The following is an 18,757-nucleotide window of genomic DNA, read 5'->3' as shown; positions in this document are numbered from 1 at the left end:
ACAAAAGTATTCTCAGAAATGCTACAATGGCAGCCTCTGGCAAATGACTTGGGATCCAAAGCAACTTGCCATCTTAAGGGAGCAATTTGGGCCTCCAAGTACACTTATATATGCCTACTGCATTGAGTTAGTCCTGCCCCCTAGTGTAAAACCAGAGGAGCCAAGCTTTACAGGCCATTCTAGTTTCTTCTGGGCTGGCCCCAGAACAAGTTCCAGGATGGTCATGTCTTCACTGCGGCAATCCCAGAATACTAAGTTTCTCTGATGATGAGTTCTTGGGTATGTAAATGACAAAAATGCTCCCTAAGGACAATCCTTAAAAGCAAAGAGCATATGAAGTTGCCTGTGTGATGTCACTTAAGATAACAAGGGGATGTCTTGCCACCCCAAAACATAATTAAGAAATGAAATAATATGAACATTGAAAGGGATGTTAAATATAAATTATTCTAGTGGGCATTATTCACATTGTCTGGCATGTAGCAGTTGCTCAATAAATGTCGAATAAATGAATGGATTAATTAAAATATGGCCCAGCTTCTGATGTAAGCTATAAATTTCATTGTGTAAAGCTGGAACATTGGTAGTAATAAAAAATTTACCACCCAATCCAAGATTAATCAACCTCTTTTTTGTGCCATGGATTTCTTTAGCAGTCTGATAAAGGCCATGAAGATCTACTTAGGATAAGTTTTTTTTTTTTTTTTTTTTTGAGACGGAGTTTCACTCTTGTTTCCCAGGCTGGAGTGCAATGGCGCGATCTTGGCTCACCACAATCTCTGCCTCCTGAGTTCAAGTGATTCTCCTGCCTCAGCCTCCCGAGTAGCTGGGATTACAGGCATGCACCACCAGGACTGGCTAATTTTTTGTATTTTTTTTTTTTTAGAAGAGACGGGATTTCTCCATGTTGGTCAGGCTGGTTGTGAACTCCCAACCTCGACTGATCTGCCCACCTCGGCCTCCCAAAGTGCTGGGATTACAGGCGTGAGCCACTACACCTGGCCAGATAAGGTTTTTTTTTTGATGACTTTATTGAGATGTAATTGAAGCACAATCAACTTTACATATTTATGTTGAACAATATGATGAGTTTTTACATGCACAAATATCCATGAATTCATCACCACAATCAAGATAAAAACATTTAATCACTTTCCAAGGATCCTTCATGATCATTTGCAACCTATTATTCCCCAGGCAACCACTGATCTTTTTTTTTTTTTTTTTTTTTTTTTTGAGACACAGTCTCGCTCTGTTGCCCAGGCTGGAGTGCAGTAGCACGATCTCAGCTCACTGCAAGCTCCACCTCCTGGGTTCATGCCATTCTCCTGCCTCAGCCTCCTGAGTAGTTGGGACTACAGGCATCCAGCACCACACCTGGCTAATTTTTGTATTTTTAGTAGAGATGGGGTTTCACCATGCTGGTCAGGCTGGTCTCGAACTCCTGACCTCAGGTGATCCACCTGCCTTGGCTTCCCAAAGTGCTGGTATTACAGGCATGAGCCACTGCACCTGGCTGATCTTCTTTTTATACTTATTTTATATTTTCTAGAATTTTTGACAAGTGGGATCACACAGTATATGCTCTTTTGGTCATTTATAAATGTCAGTTCAATCAAGATGGTTAATAATGTTATTCTGGTCTGTGTCTTTGCTAATTTTTTTGTTTAGTGTGTTATCAATTACTGAGAGGTAGTTATAAAAATTTCTGCTATAATTGTGGATTTGTCTATTTCTATTTAATTCAGTCGATTGTTGCTTCATGTATCTTAAGTATCTGCTATTAGGCACTTACACATTTATAATTGTTATTTCTCTTTTATTATTATGAAAAAAATCCTTTGTATAAGCAATACTACTTTCTATATTGAAGTATACTTATCAGATATCAAATCAGTCAGTCTAGCCTTTTATTGCTTACTGTTTGTGTGGTATATTTTTTTCCTTTCATTCACTTTCAACTTATCTGTGTTTTTATATTGTCTCTAATAGGAAACATAAAATAGAGTCTTGCTTGAGTGTCCACTCTGTTAATTTATGCTTCTTAATTGTAGTTTTTGGACATTTGACATTTAATGTAATTATTAATATTGTTTGATTTAGTTCTACCATTTTATTGTTTGTTTTCTATTTTTCTCCTGTGTATTCTATTTCCGTTTCCTTTTTTCTTCCTTTCTTTGGAGTGCCTGAGTATTTTGTAACATTCTAATTTAAGTTTTCACTACTTGGCTATATTCCTTTGGATTTTCTTTTTTCTTAATGGTTGTTCTAGTGATTAAAATATACATATCTAACCTATTAAGTCTATCTATATTGTACTACCTCATTCAAATGTAGACATTTATATTGCATTTATCATATATGTACTTATACTATATATATGTACATAGTTTATACATTACTTATATATACATACATATATTACCCCATTCAATAATTTTATTTTTTGCTTTCTATAATTACACATATGTTAAGGAACTTAAGAGGATAATACACTCTATTATATTTACCCATATTTTTAGCCATTTATGTTGCTGTTCCTTTATTTCTGAAGAAACAACTTACCCTTGGATATAATTTCCCTTCAGCCCGTAGACCCTCCCTTGAATATTTGTAGAACAAGGCTGATGGTGGGAAATTATTTTAGTTTCTCTACATCTGAAATGTCTTCATTTCACCTTCATTTCTGAAGAATATTTTCACTGTATATTGTACTCCGATTTCACTTTTTTTTTTCTTTCAGTGCTTTAAAGATGTCATTTTACTGTTTTCTCACCTCCACATTAGCTGATAAGAAGTCCATGGCCAATTAGGTCATCGCTACACTGTCCATAATATGTCTTTCTCTCTAGCCACTTTCAAGGTACATATTTATCTTAGGTTTACAACAATTTGATGAAGATATTTACAAGCATGATTTTCAATGAGCTTACCCTGCTTGAGACTAACTGAACTCTTTGAACCTCTAAATTGATGTCTTTCCCCAAAATTGGGGAGTTTAGAGCCATGATTTCTTCATACTTTTTTCTGTTCCAAACTTTTTCTTTTACTTCCAACACTCCAGTGATGTCTATATTTGAATTTTTTAATATCATCTTGCAAATTCCTGAAGTTGTTTTCTCCCCCATCGCTCATTTCATTTCTCTCTCTGTTCTTCACATTGGACAATTTCCATTGTCTATCTTCAAATTGACTGAGTTTTTCCTTTGTATCTCGATTTTGTTGATGATCCCATTCAATGACATTTTCATGTTAGAGGTTCCATTTTGGGGTTGAAATTTATCATTTGGTTCTTTTTTATATATAGTTTATGTTTCTCTGATGAGAATTCCTCTTTCCATTCATGTCAAGTGTATTCTCTTCACCTTAGAAAGCATGTTATAATAGCTGCTTTAAAGCCTTTATCTAACAATTCTAACACCTTGGTCGTGTCAGAGTTGGTATCTGCTAGTTGCCTGGTCCCTTGAAAACTGATCACATTTTCCCAGTTTTCTCATGTTGGGAATTTGGGAGCATATCCCACACCTTGTGTACATTCTGTTGCTTAGACTCTGATTCCTCTAGAGGATGTTGAGGTGTATGTTTTAGTAGAAAATCAGCTCAATGAGGGTCAGACTGCAAACTCTGCTCATCATCTTAGGGCTGTGTTCAAATTTCAGTTCAGTTTTAAAATATTTGCTGTGGTTTGGGTCTGCTGTATTGTATATAGAACCTGAGATTTCTATAGGTTCAGACACAGAAATAAGGGAACTCTTCTGGATTTCTCCCTGCCAGGATTTGCTCTCAGACTCTCCAGCCCACAGTCACCTATTTTCCTGGTTCCTCTGGCAAGAAAATGATCTCTTTTGAGCTTAACTGCCTGCACCGCAAAGACTGCTTTGCTGTAACTGGGGCTTTCCCTTAGGCGAAAAAAAAAAAGTGAAACTCACCTACATATGGTTTATTTCTACAAGATGTGAGTCCCCTTAGGAAGCAACCTGTATAGTTGTTTTTTGTTTCTTATCCATGAGTTTCTAGTTGTAATCAATGGGATATAAGGGCTATTTTGTGCTTAGGCTCCACCGTGCTGAAACTGAAACTCCCAGATAAGGATTTTGTTAGTTTTTCAAACCTAAACAGGTGTATTTTATTATCCATTTTGCATTCAGGAATTTTACCAGTTCTCTAGTGAGAAGAAATTTTATGTATAATCAGAATGCCATTATACATAATTTGTGGTTTTGTTGTATATTATATTATTAGGCTTCAGTTAACTATATGATAATATGTTTATAATTCTCCTTTTGAATGTCATTGCCATTCCTTTTGCTGTCTTTGCAAAATGAAGTCCTAAACTGGAGAAACAAGTCATTCAAAATCTGGGTACAACTTTAGAATAAGGTTTTGAATGCTGAAAATAGATACATAAGACAAGGAAAGTTGATCGTGTAATATCCTCATTAGATTGTGCATCATATCTTAATTCTCCCATTAAGCCATGTCATTACAAAATGTTAAACTGAGGAAGTCCTTCCAAGTCACTCAGTTTGCTCTCATTATTATACAAGTGAACTGTTGAAGACAATAAAAATAGAGTGACATTTCAAAAGTCTAGAGTCTATTAATATCAGAACTGTACTTTAACCCAGATCAATTCTATTCTGATCAATTCTACTGGTCTAGTCCAATTCTGATCAATTCTATTGGTCTAGTCCAATTTCATTTCCCCACATTAGAATTAGGTATTGAATCCTTTAAACCGAGGCATTCTATTTTCAAGATTTGTCATGGAACGATCATTATACTTATATGTCCATAAACCTTATTAACTGCAAAACATTTTAAGTGAATTTTTTTCCAGGAATATTATGAGTCATTTTATTTAATCAACAAATAATGCTCTGAACTATGTATCATTTTTAGCTCCATTTTCCAGATGAGGAAACTGTTAAGAGGTTAGCGATATTAAGTATCTTGTCCAAGGTTGCAAAGCAAGTATATTGGCCAAAGCTAACTCCAAAATTTATAAATTCACCATTTTGGCCCCTAAGTGCATAGTCCTAAATCTATTAAATGGTATCTCATGATCTGGCAAAAACAAATGAACAAAAGCTTTTGTAAATTTATTCATATGAAAGTATGTAACGTTATATGTAATAAGATTTATCCTGGAAAATCTGGGCTGTGATTTACACATAGGCAACCAATATATAGTTCTTGAATAAATGAATGATACCATCATCTTCATCATCATCATCACTACTAATAAATGTTATGTATCATTTGTTGTGTGTCATGCACTGTTATAAACATGTCATATGCATTGTCTTTCTAAGATCTCAGAATAAGTCTTTTTAATATAATAGATGTGGGAATTGAGACACAAATAAGTTGAGTAACTTTCCCAAGTTTGTAAAGTTAGCTAGTGGGAAAGCTGGGGCAAAAGCCCAGGCAGCTCTGCAGTGTTTTTACCCAATGTAAAAAGAAGAGCACGTGTCCAGTACTTTTTCAGTGAGGAAATTACCTTTAAATATTGGTTTTATTTAGTATCACATCATTAGGCACCATTTGACATTGGTTATCACGTCATTATTTACTTTTGCAATTTCAACACCCCCGCCTCTGCCATCTCAGCTATGGTGCCTCGAATGGAAGCAGTATGTAAGAGTTCAATCTTGCTTTCTGGCCCTCTTTCCTTAATCGTGAACATTTTACTCTTTTAAAAAGTTTAAGTAGAAACAGACCTATTTAGGAAAATAGATTAAATAACCATACAACAGTATTTTTAAAGAAACTTTTAAAAAATGTATTAAAGACAAAATAAATACAGTATGATTTTGTGCCCTTACCAGTAGAATCTCCCATTTCCTTTACCTACTTACCCCTAGTTCCTCCCTGATGGCCATTATGAAGCCTAACTCAGTCAAAGCTTTTGCTTTAATGGGCGTGTTCCCTGCATTTTGATATGTCACCTGTATCTTTAGAATTAGTCTTTCCAGTTATGTCATTCTAATAAAGTATATTCTCTTTTTTAGAGAAATCAAAGAAAGATTCTTTGAGGCTAGAGGGACCATATGTTATTCCTCTTCATATTCACCATATGTCTAATACTCAAAAGTGTTTGATAAAGTCTCACTTAGTGATTGAATGGGAAGAGTCCCAAGCCAGGTTATCACAAGTGCTGATAAATGTTAAACTGAAACAGAATGAGTGAGAAAAAATGCCCTTCCTCCATTTCCTCACTCTTCCGCAATGATTTTTTTTTTTTTCTGAAGAGAAGAACTCCAACTGTTTTCTTTCTGGTCCTCAGCTTCTCTCCTCTCCACTTTATGTTTTTCTGACCTGGCTGGGCGGCAAAATGCTTGCATTTAACCTTTGTTTTCTTCTCTAATTGTCTCTTCCATCTGGCTTTCCATTGCCACGTATTTCTTCAAAATAATTTTCTCAAAAATACACTTTTTTTTCCCCAGAGTATTTTAAACAAAACTTAAACGTGACTATTGAACAGATGTTTAGTTCAGTGTCATGATATCTAGAGCTAATTTTTGGGAAGCAATGCCTTGGTGAGAAAACTTAAGCCTGAAATATCTTTCAGTAATTGCAATTTTTTAAAGAAGAATTTTTGCAAAGTGCAAACACAGACTTGTTTATCGTGATGTCTGTGGATGTAAAAATAAAATTAATAGGCAAAATAACATGAATTAATTATCTTGCCTCAAATAAAAGATTATTTCCTTAGCATCAAGTGAAAAAACAAAAACAAAGATGGGTTCCGAAGGCATCCATGCTCATTATAGCGGAAAAATAAAATATTTTTTACAAGTTAATATTTGCTAATGTACAAGATGCGTCCAAGGTTTGGATTCTATGCTACTCTCCTGGGAACTTGTTCAGTAACGTATGTGTGAGCTAGAGATAGGAAGTGCTTTAAATGAGCCCCTCCAGTTTCTCTGAAACAATTTGGGTTCAGCTCTACATCTCCTTATTAAACTCACGTGGGACTTGCGGGTGCTTGGACATGAAAGCTGCAAATTCCTGACACAGTTGTGACCCTTGGTGGTGGGCTTTCCAAGACAATAAAAAGGTGAGTCCCCAGCTGTGTACATGTCAACTAGTGAACCTCAAAAATAGGGTCATTGATGAGAGAGAAAGACTTAATTTTATATAAGTTAAAAAAAAAGGAGCACAAGGCAGAGAGTAGAGAGTATGGCAAAATATGGAATAAGAAATAGGCTTACAGATGTGGGGGAGGATGGAAACCTGTACCTTGCTGGCCTCTTAAATAGAAAAAGGAGAAAGCAATAAGCAACAGAGGATTCTTAATGATCTGAATATGGCCACAGATGCCTGAGGCTGGGCCTATTTCAGGCCAATAATGAGCTTTTGGGCTTATGGAGTCATTTATTTGGCTCTACAGTGTGGAGCCCAAAGGCGCTGTTCATTAGGAAGCAGGAACTTTACCTAAGGGTTGTTTGTGTTGGTCTTTCTTGCCAGAGTGAATTGTTCATTAGTGTCAAGAGAGATCCACCCTCTCTCTCTACAGATAAACGGTTTAAAATAAAACCTGTTGATTGGGGTTGGGGTGAGGGAAGGGAAAGAAGTGTTCAATAGAAACTGCTAAGCCCCTTTGATGATGGTTGAGGGGCAAACAAGCCTGCGCAGCGTAAATAAATCCCAAATCACTGCCTGACTAACCTGGTTTTATCACTAAAATGGCAAATTAACTTGGCCCTGTGTATGGTCCAGTTATTTGGGTTAACTTAATGATGTAATTGGATCAGCTAAGTGGTAATCCACTTGCTAATGCAAGCTATCAGCTGTAAGTCCCATTATATAGTTACTGCACCTAACCATCACCATCAACCAGCCTAAGGATTTTCCTGCAGTGCAGAAACATCTAGAGGTGAGTAGATGGAGAGTTCTAGAATTTGGAATGCCAAAGGCTTGTTGAATGTAGTAGCCATGCAGCAACTCCTTGCTTGTCTTACCTTGTGTGGTAGTATAGAGATCTCTTGCTTTTTACTGGAAAATTTGGGTTGAATAGTATTTTATAAGTGATTGTTCCCTTTCATTGTAGACCTTTTGTCAGTAATGGCTTGGTCATGTTAACATGTTTCTTTGTTTCTCTTTTTACTGAAATTCTCCAGAAAGTATTCTGGAGACTTGAAAATACACGTAGCATAGAGACTATAGGAGAAAAACTGTACAAATAAAAATACAAATGAATTAGCCAAAAATAAACTTTCTTTCCAGATGGAGATTTTGGTAGTCTGGAATGAAATGCACAAGAAGGTTTATGTAACTGATGAGTGACAGAAAGGCTAGAAAACAAATGCTAAGCTACATGAAGGGTGCTGCTGGTGACACTGGTGATGCAGATTTGATGAACGCTTTCCCAAAGGGTAGAGGCAACTGACTGCTGCAAATCAGAAAATCAGCTTTATCCTGGAGGTTCCTCTTAATTGAGGTGAATTACTATGTTGCTTTAATTACTGTGCTTTTCCCTAGTACTTCTGGCAAATATTCCACTGGCCTTGATTCCGGCACTATCCATTGAAATGTAAAATTACCGATGACTGAAAGAGGGAGCAACACATTAGAGAGACCCTTAAAGATTGGATTCATTTTTGTGAAGGTCCACTGCTAATGATTTCTCAGCAAATTGAGCTGTGTAATTTAAACAGAACACATCTTTTTTCACAAAAGACTCGTAGGATATGGAAGTATACAAATGCCTTCACTGCCCAAAGTGACAAATTAATAACCTATAAATTAATTATAGGTGTCTTTTTTATCTTTCCCCCTGATTAGTTTAATGTTCCTTTCCTTTTTTATTCAAAAAGCTCTTTCCATCAATTCTGCCAGGACTGGGAATCTCAAACCTTTCAGCTATTTCTAATCTTCAGTACTTGAAATCACTAAGCAGTGAGGACTGTCAACATAAAAATTTGTTGTACCCACCAGCTGCATTAACATATTTTTTTTTTCCAGGAGCATCTCCTGCTGCTGGTTTTCATGTTAATGCATTTCCAGTGTCTTGCTTCAAGTGAAAAGTTTCCTGTTTCTCTCTGCCCTAGGTCCATATGAATCTTTTCCAATGAACAACTATTATCATTCTTGGAAAGTGTGAAATTTTGTGAACGTAACAGAATAAATTATTATTTTTAAAAGTCAATTTAGCTACCCTCTGTCTGTTTCACTTGGCTTAAAAAGAATCAAATTACCAGTGCCAAGCTCAGCAGTTGGAACTGTCTACCTACAGAATCAGATTGAAGAAACGAGAAAATGATATGCATTTTCTCCAAAGCAAATGTTTGCCATTTGCTCTATAACTTCTAATGCCTTATAATTTAATAACATAATGAGCTATGAATCAGCAAAAGTTGCTTTATTATTTAACCTTATTACTATTTCCAATCACATATTGCCTAGACTATATGGTCATGCCTTCCTGATATTGGCAGTATATAACTTTCATTATAAAAGACAATATTTAGATCATTTGAAGGTGTTGCAGACTGGAGATTCAGATGGATTTCTTTTGACCAGGGGCATTTTCTTGGAACAGTACTTTCTTGACTACTTCTTGTAGTCTCTGGATACCTGCCATTTATCGATTTCATAGCATGTTTCAAAAACTGACAGCTTAGTTGTGAATTACCAAGGAAACTTTATAAGAAATACACAACTGAGCAAACCATGGCTCTTCATCCATCTGCATCATTTTAATACTTACCAACATAAAGATGGAAGGAGATATATTAGTACTTTAAAAAATTGGTAAACATAAATACAAAAAATTATGAGAATAGTATTAAAATTCTCATATACCCAGTAACCAGTGTTTAAAATGATAAAACTGGGCAGGGCATGGTGTCTCATGCCTGTAATCCCAGCACTTTGGAAGGCTGAGGCAGGTGGATCACCTGAGGTCAGGAGTTCGAGACCAACCTGGCCAACATGGTGAAACCCCATCTCTACTAAAAAAACAAAACAAAATAATAATAAAATACAATAAAGATTAGCCGGGCATGGTGGCAGGCACTTGTCGAACCAGCTACTCAGGAGGCTGAGGCAGAGAATCGCTTGAACCCAGGAGGCAGAGGTTGCACTGAGCCGAGATCTTGCCACTGTACTCCATTCTGAGCAACAGAGAGAGACTCTGTCTCAAACAAAACAAACAAAATTATAAAACTGTCTTCATCTTGCTTCTTTGCACTAAACATGCTTCTGAGATTTATATGTGGAAACCAGTAGCTTCATCTTGTTCTTAATCGCTGCGGTGTGTTCTTTTATGTTTCATAATGTATGTATAGATTTTCTTACTGTTTGGTATTTAAGTTGTTTTTATTCTTATAGCCATTGTAAGCAAGGCTTCAAGAGACATTGTTGACAAGTCTCCTGATGCATATGTGCAAGGATTTTCCTGTATTATATATTCGAAATTGCAGCCGCGGATCCTAGAGCAAACAGGTTTTTAACTTACCAGGTATTGCCAAGTTGTTCTCCAAAGCTTCTCTCATTTTGGAGGACAATTTTCTTTTGCAGCGTCAGTGACTATTCCTCTGCAATTCATCAGTTTATGGTATTTTGATACTTTAAACAAATCTTGCCAAATGAATAGTTACACAATAACTTTTTTTAAAAAAAAGGAATAAATTTTGTTTTCCTGATGCCTTGTTAGATTGTGTACACTTTCATCAGTCATTTGCCTTTGGACTGACTTTTCTGTAAATTGCTTTTCTAGATCTTGTGTCCATTTTTCTACAAGGTAGCTTGATTATTTCTTATACGTACATAGGACAATTTTCAAATTTGGGTACTAATCCTTTATTTTACTCATTATGAATATTATCTTCAGTTTTTGCTTATTCAACTTTGTTCATTATTCCTTTTATGGGAAGCATGTTTACATTTTAATGCAGCTAGTCTTAATTATCTATATATTTTTTGAGTTATGCTTTCAGCTAGGAAATACATTCCCATCAGAGTTTAAAAAGAAATTTTAGTAAACATTTATCTAATAATTGTAAAGTTGTTTAGTTCCCATTGTTTTTTAATCCATTAAAATTAATTTGGAGATATAATATGAAGTAGAAATTTAATTTTTTCTGTAAAGAAAATGAGTTGGGAGGCGGAGGCAGGCAGATCATGAGGTCAGAAGTTCGAGACCAGCCTGGCCAACATGGTGAAACCCCATCTCTACTAAAAATACAAAATTTAGCCGGACATGGTGGTGTGTGCCTGTAGTCCCAGCTACTGTGGAGTCTGAGGCAGCAGAATCACTTGAACCCGGGGGGCGGAGGTTGCAGTGAGCCGAGATCTCACCACTGCACTTCAGCCTGGGCGACAGAGGAAGACTCAGTCTCAAAAAAAAGAAAACAAGTTGAACGAATTGGCCTAACACCATCCTTCACAGATGTGTGATGCTGTGTTTGTCACATCCCAAATTCCGAGACGTGCTTGGTCCTTCTATGGGCTCTGAATTCCATTGCATCAAGTCCTTCATCTGTTCCTCCATTAATATATACTGCTTTAAATCTGCAGCTCTTTTAACAGTTTTTACTCTCTGGTAGAGTAAGTCTCCAAACCTTGTTTATTCTTTTAAACTGTCATGGCTGCTATTGGAACCATATTCTTTAAAATGAATTTCAATAATAGTGTTTTTAGTTCCATCAAAAATGTATTTGGGATTTTTATAAAATAGGTAAATATATAGATTAATATGGAGGGGAGGATAGATATGATATTAAATATCTCTATTCATAAATAAGAAATATGTCCCTATTTAATCAAGGGTTCTTTAGGAGCTTTTAATTGTATTTTGTACATTCTTCTGTTTTTGTTCATCTTTTGTCTGAGTTATTACTAGGCTGCTTAAAATTTTTTGATATTATTTAACTGTATCTTTTAAAAAATATTTTAAATGACTTTTTTATGCTTACATCAATTCCAGCAATCCTAATGAAAATTCTTATACATTTTAATTCTTTCTTTTAGTTTCTTTTGGATTTTCTTTATAGAGAATTGTCTCTTTATCATGCTCATTTCTTTTTCTTTATTATTAGGTAGGAAAGAACTGCTAGTAAAATGTTGAGTAGAGGTGATACTAGGCATCCTTATCTTATTCCTGACTTAATTAGAACTGCTTTTGAACTCCACCATTAACTACTGTTTGATATAGATAAACTTACTAGGAAAAGAAAGCATATTCAATTAAATATTGAAAGCATATCAATTGAATATTAAATAGAGCAATTGCCTTTGCTATGACAGTTGAGATGATTATATGATTTCTATTTCCTGATCTGTTAATGTGGTGAATTACATTACTATATTGACATGTAATACCATTGTTGTATGTTTTGAGTAGTTGAATGCATGCATTATATATACTTGAACATTTTACCACAACACATTGTTGAACTTGGTTTTCTAATATTTTATTTATATTTTTCTATCTACATTCATAATAAGATTGGGCTATAATTTTATTTTTGAACTGTCTGTAACAGATTTAAGCATCAAAGATATACTAGATACATACTCTGAAAAGCATGGGTCTCTTTTTCTCTTCTCTCAAATACTTCAAATAAGACAGAATTCATGCATTCCTTAAAAGTTCACTGAGATGCCAATAACATAGTTTGAAACTGGTGTTTTGTGCATTGTGTGTGTAGAAAAAGTATTACTATATGGAAAGTAACCATTTACTATTAATTCAATTCTTCTAATCGTATTATTTGTCTAACCATTTCATGTTTATCTGTTATATAATAAATTACAGTTAATTATGATTTTGTGTAAAATTTTACAGTTACCTCAGTTTGCAAATTTATTGACATATTTTTTCATAGAATTCTCTTATGAGTCTTTAAATTTCTACTATATTTGAAATCATGGCACCTATGATAATCATTGATGTTGCTTCTCCGTGCCTTCTCTCTTACTTTCTATGACTGAAGCCCACCATTAGCATTCTTGGCTGTCATTTTCATTATTATGTCCTTCTTCAGTGGAAAGTCCTTTCCCCTCCAGGTGTTGATGTGTCTCCTCTCTTGTCCATTTCAAAATATGAGAAGTCCTGGTAGGCACTTATGGTTTATGAGATTTTAAACAATTTTTTTTCCTAGGGATATTTATAGTTCAGATGAAACAAAGAAGGATGGTTTAGAAGAAGGGATCTATAATAGAAGTTCCAGCCCAGGAAAGTCGTCGGCATTTGTGGGTTCAGAAATACCTTCACAGCTTCCCTAAAATCATGTTATATAAATAATTTCCTCTGACCAAAGGCCACCTCTACCATTAATAAAAATCAAACTTAGTAACATGTGTGTCTGAGAATATTTTGCTCGTGTGGTTTGAGAATATTGTTCAGAAGTATAACAAGTATATTAACATAATTATTTGGGAATTTCTTACATTTAGAATCATTCTATGTGCTTCAATTTTTGAGCTTTATATCATAAGCTTAAAATACAGTAAAAAAGTGATAAGGACTTATTTTAACTTCATTGTATATCTTTTAAGCAATCAAGTATGGAATAAGAATACATAAATATGAAATTATTTGATGAGATCATATGCCAGAGAGTCTTACCAGAGAGTTTTCAATTTTGTTGAGTTTCTCACTGCCATGAGAAAATGACAAGAGATTTCAACAATTCTCCCAGAAAAATATTTGCATAAAATTTGGAGGTACAATGGTCCTAAAGCCCAAATCTGAATTCAGGTGATAACCTCTGATTCTGGACCATCAAATATGTTTTAGCATATGAGTAAAACTAATCCTGAACAATCCCAGAAATAGAACTGTTAACATGTTTTAATGTAATAGTATCTTGTTATTAACAAGTTTTCTGAAATCAGATGTGTGAGGTCAGTGATATCAGTTTTAATTCAGGACCATTAAGCAAAACAAACAAAAATAGCAGATGCCTTTTTAATGCAAAACATAAAATTCATGATTTATATTGGAAAGATACTCTTTCTTCCCAGGTTTCCTTACCCTCCTGTCCTCACATATGTTCTTTTGCTACTTACTTGAATTGGATGACATTCACCCCCAAGGATCAGATCTAATATTCTGTAAGGTTTCTTTTCTAAATCTCTTTTGCACTATTAGATTTTTGCAATTTTAGAGTAAAATAAACCTCAGGGACATAAGGCCCCCTGAGAAATAAAATTTAAATCTATTTCTGGTTACTATTTTGTGAGTCCCAACTTAAACATATTCTCTTTCTTCATTTTTTGTCTCTCTCTAGCACACAAAAGCCCAAATTGGCATATACTTATTTTTTGAAGTTAATGGGGTGCGGTATATATTAGATTTTTTTTAAGCATTTGGGAAGAGTTTCTGGAAAACTTTTAAGATATTTAAGATAGTTCATGAGTGCTGAAAATCACTATTTTTATATGTTATGTATTTGTCTTAAACCAACTCTTCTGGAACATTGCTTGGGTAAATTAATGTCATTCTGCACTCTTTTAATGCTTTCAGAATTTTATGGCATTTTACAAAATGGGATAACTCATTTCTATGTAGCAGATAATTTATTTTACCCATTAAAAGGGGTCTATAGGGTCAAAAGTGATGTTCACTATGATCTAAATAAATCATCTGGCTTTTTACAAATAATATTTATTAAAACCTCTATTAGAAATGGAAAAACAAAATGTAAAGTTTCCAAACAGATCTTCATCTTACTTAGCAAATAATGGAACATTAACATGATTATTCATGAGACTTATTCTTGAAGGGTATTCTAATTAAAGGATATACTAGAGTTCATGAGTTTCAATTTGGAAGGAAAGAAGCTCTACTTTTCATATAAATATCTTGATACTCATTAGGAATAATCATTGAAATGATTTTCTGAAATGAGGGATTATGTTATAGTTAATGAAGCTTGTATTCAACAGTGCATATTAAGAAAAGGCAAATTTCTTCACTTATAAAATTTCCCAGGATGTTAAAAGATGTAGTGTTGCTCTCAGTGCTGTGCTTGTGTGCTGAGAAGCAGAGCCTGGCTTCATCTGTACCCACCGCATAATGTGGAGGATTTATGTAAATGATATTAGTGCAGGTGCTAGGAGACTGTGGACAATTCCTTTCAGGGATCTCAATAAAATGACACTGAGCTAAATCCTTGAATTCGATAAGGCAATCAGCTGGGCAAGGCTGTAGTTCATTCTCTTAGATACATATAATACAGTTTAATAATGCCATAAATCAATTTAGTTTTTATGTTTTTATGAGATGTGCATGTGTGTGTGTGTGCATGTGTGTGTCCTCTCTTATAGTTTTTGCACTTATGGCTGATCTTCTCAAATGAAGAATGAAAGCTTGTTGTCTGTTGCAGTGATGTTCACAGGCTGCGTAATCAAACTTGTAAGTCCTGCAAACAGTCCTGTGTGATATTGGACATGTTTCTCTAAATTCCTGATTTCTTCATATGTACAAAGGTGGTCTACTCTATTTGAGCTACTGTAACAAAATAGCAGGAAACATGGCAAACTGGATAGCTTTATTTCTCACAGTTCTGGGGGCTGGGAAGTCCAAGATCTAGGCATCAACAGATTTGGTGTCTGGTGAGGACCCCCTTTCTGATTCATAGATGCAGCTTCTAGCTGCATCTTCACATGGTGGAAAGGGCAAGGCAGCCCTCTGAAGCCTCTTTTATAAGGGCAATAATCATATTCATGAGGGCAAAAGGGTAGGGTGACCAACAATCTCAGTTCCTCCAGAATTGAGGGGTTTTCCTAAACACATACTAACACCAAGAAAATCCCAGGCAAACTAGGAGGACCTGGTCACCCTAACAAATGGGAAAGTAAAGATATCTACCACCAGTGGTGTGCTGGAACCAGCTTCTACTAGCTAGGAGACCCAATTGTTAAATAGGAATTTTGTGGGCCAACTTTAATATACTCAGAAATTTTGTGAGCTATTGGTAGCTTTAAATTATCTATGCTAGGAATGTTTACACCATAGTAATAAGCAGATGCTACAAATTAGGGTATTTTTTTCTCCTCAGAGAGCCTGTTAACTAGCATGTCACTGCCTATCACACAACAAGGCTGATGAAATTACTATTGAAATAATCCATGTAAAATGCTCAGTGGAGTGCATGATACAAGGTAAGTGCTAATTCAGTGTTGTTGATTAGTAATTTATTATTATCCCTATTAATTATGCATTAGCAGTCAGTAAATATCTGTTAAATTGAACTGAACTGTGCCTGAAGTCACTCTCTATAACTTATTTCAATGAATTAAAAAAATGTTCAGAAGATAGACTAAGTTTATCTTCTAGGTCTCCAAACTGGTGGTTTTGTCCTCCCTCTTTACTTTCTCTACATTTCCTCTCTATGAACCTAAAAAAGCTGTTGTCTCCCAGTCTGGCTGGGCCAGTGTCTCTAGCTGCAGGAGTGTGTAAGAATTATGCATTGCTGCTGTGCATGGGGTGAAGCAAATAGGGTTATGTTAATTAGGTCTCTTCCAAGAGGACACAATGAAGATGGCCCCTCTGTTGTGACTGACACCACCACTACTTGACTTGCCATTGCCCACTGACCAAATCTTCCCATTTCTCTGATATCCAAAACTGCTAAAAGTTCCTATTTTTAGTCTTTGAATTACAGAGTTTCAGACACCTCTGTCAGTGCATGTCTGTTACGTACTTGGAAAGGTAACATACATATTAGATCATCAACAAAGTGCAAATTAGGTTATCAAGTTAACTCTAGCAAAGATCCTTGCTTTAAAGAAATTGGCCCAGGAAAGTAGCCAGATGAAGTTTGGAAACTGGAGTGTTACAGGAGAGGGTAGGCCTAAAGGGAAAGCTTATAGACATCCAGTAGGCAGCATTGGAAAATTCAAGTTCTTGGGATGAAGGAGTGAATTAAAGGTGTGGACGGCAGAGCTGGTGCATGAATAAAGCCAAGATAAATAAAGACACTTATGCATCTACAATACGTGATTTTAGGGAAGCAACCCTCTGAATGTCCAGATTATAGAAAGAAGTTGGAGTAAAGAGAGGTAAAATGGTTTTAAGCCTCATCATAGCTTTGTCGGGCCAAGCCTAGATCTTCAAGCATAAAAATGTGTGACTAAGAGTAAATATGTCTAAGTAATTTAACCTCTGGTTTATTAGGATTCCTAAGTTATGAAAATGAAGACACTGCCTGGACTGATACAAGACAAATGTATACTAATCCCAATGTATTAATCATCATTTAAAGGCTTTGTCCCCTCTCTGGCTTTGTCCAGCCGCAGTCAGCAAGCATTCCCTCCTAGGGAGGAACACATCAATCCCTTAGGATGTTGATTTGTGCTGAAGAGCCCTACTGGTCTCCCAGCAAGCTATTTCAAGGAGAAGCAGTGTGTGAGCCAGTCAGTTCCTTCTCAGTGTTGAGGGATTTCCAGCTGATCGCTCTGATTGCTCTCATAGAGATAATGTAGCATCATAAAAGGGGAGTTTCTGTAGCAGCTTACTTGCAATCAATGGCTGCCTGTGGTGTTCCAGCTTTCCTTGATGTGAATGCTAGTTTCAGTCTTCTATACAGTTTAAGAGAGAAAGGGAAGGGATGGCTAAGGGGTACAGGTGTATTTCTGTCCAGACCTAGGTCTTCCAAAGTGCTGGCATAGTAAGAGGGACCAACTGGAAATAGCAGCCACTAAGGTATTCCCAATACATGGACATGCATTAGACACCCCAGCCCTTGTTTTTTTTTGTTTTTTTTTTTTTAAGATTCAATCTCTCTATTGAACTATATGCTCTTTCCTGTATCTGTTTTTATTCTTGCTCTCTCTTCAATGGTCCCTTGGCATTTAAAACTATTGACTGAAAGCTTTTTTCCTTTCCTCAAGTCAATTCACTTCAGAAAGTATCTACTCCTGTGTCCCCAGCAGCTCACTTCATCCACACCACGAAGCGAACAGAAAGAGACCTAAAGCTTCGTCTATGTGCTTCTGCCACTCACGTCTGAGGTGAGTATCCACTGCACATTTTTTAAAGAAGTGAAACATTAAATAGTTACATCATACATGATGTTAGGAAATGAATTTATTGTGGATAAAGAAGAATTGAAGCAAATGTTCTAAACCTTTTTGGGAATGCTGCTAATTATAAAATAAAAGATAATGCAAAGAAAAGAACAAAATTTTAGGCAAAGAAAACTAGAGCATTGAAAGCACAGGGTTTGGAATAAGCAGCATGTGGTGTTGGGGTGTTTGTGTGTGTGTTGTTTGTTCTTTCATGCAACAAATATATCCCGAGCTGCTACGTGTGCTGGCATTGTTCTAGGGAGCTAGGATGCAGCCTTGAAAGGAACAGTCATTGGTCCCCTGCAGTTCATTTTCTAGTAGAGCCAATAAGTAAATGAATGATTTTTCAAATATTAGAGATTAGTACAAGTAAGACAATACAGGATAAAGTGACAGAAAGTGTCTGGGGCGGGGAGGATGCTTGGATTTAGGATGGTCAGGGAAGGCTTTTCTTAGTTGATGGCAATGAAGAGAAAACAAGACCTGTGGAGTGGAGGCAGAGCTTCACAGACAGAGCTTCACAGACAGAGGGACCAAGTCAAGGCTGCAGAAAGGAAACATTTTGGCAGGCTAGTGGCAACCCTGATTCTACATTAGAATTACCTGCAGAGCTTCTACAACTATATCCCTAATTGGGCCCACCCCCAGAGAAATTGAGTTAATTGTTTTTGAGTGGTGCCCAGACATAAGTATTTTAAAAACCTTCTCAGGAGATTCAGATATCAAGGAA

At 35.8% G+C, this 18,757-nt stretch overlaps 1 long non-coding RNA gene across 1 annotated transcript in view; it reads left to right on the top strand.

Moving 5' to 3' along the window:
• The window catches only part of LOC116810246 (uncharacterized), a 218,757-nt gene extending 200,793 nt beyond the window's left edge, over positions 1-17,964 (top strand). Inside the window, exons 5-6 of the long non-coding RNA XR_004370258.2 lie at positions 16,017-16,119; positions 17,851-17,964. This is a non-coding gene — a long non-coding RNA (uncharacterized LOC116810246). The remainder of the gene's footprint in view (positions 1-16,016; positions 16,120-17,850) is intronic.
• Positions 17,965-18,757: the final 793 nt, after the last annotated feature.

This window comes from Hylobates moloch, unplaced genomic scaffold (assembly GCF_009828535.3).
Source record: "Hylobates moloch isolate HMO894 unplaced genomic scaffold, HMol_V3 SCAFFOLD_1, whole genome shotgun sequence".
In the NCBI taxonomy this organism is placed as follows: domain Eukaryota; kingdom Metazoa; phylum Chordata; class Mammalia; order Primates; family Hylobatidae; genus Hylobates; species Hylobates moloch.
Note: the sequence above shows the minus strand (reverse complement) of the source record. Positions and strands in the feature narration are given on the sequence as shown.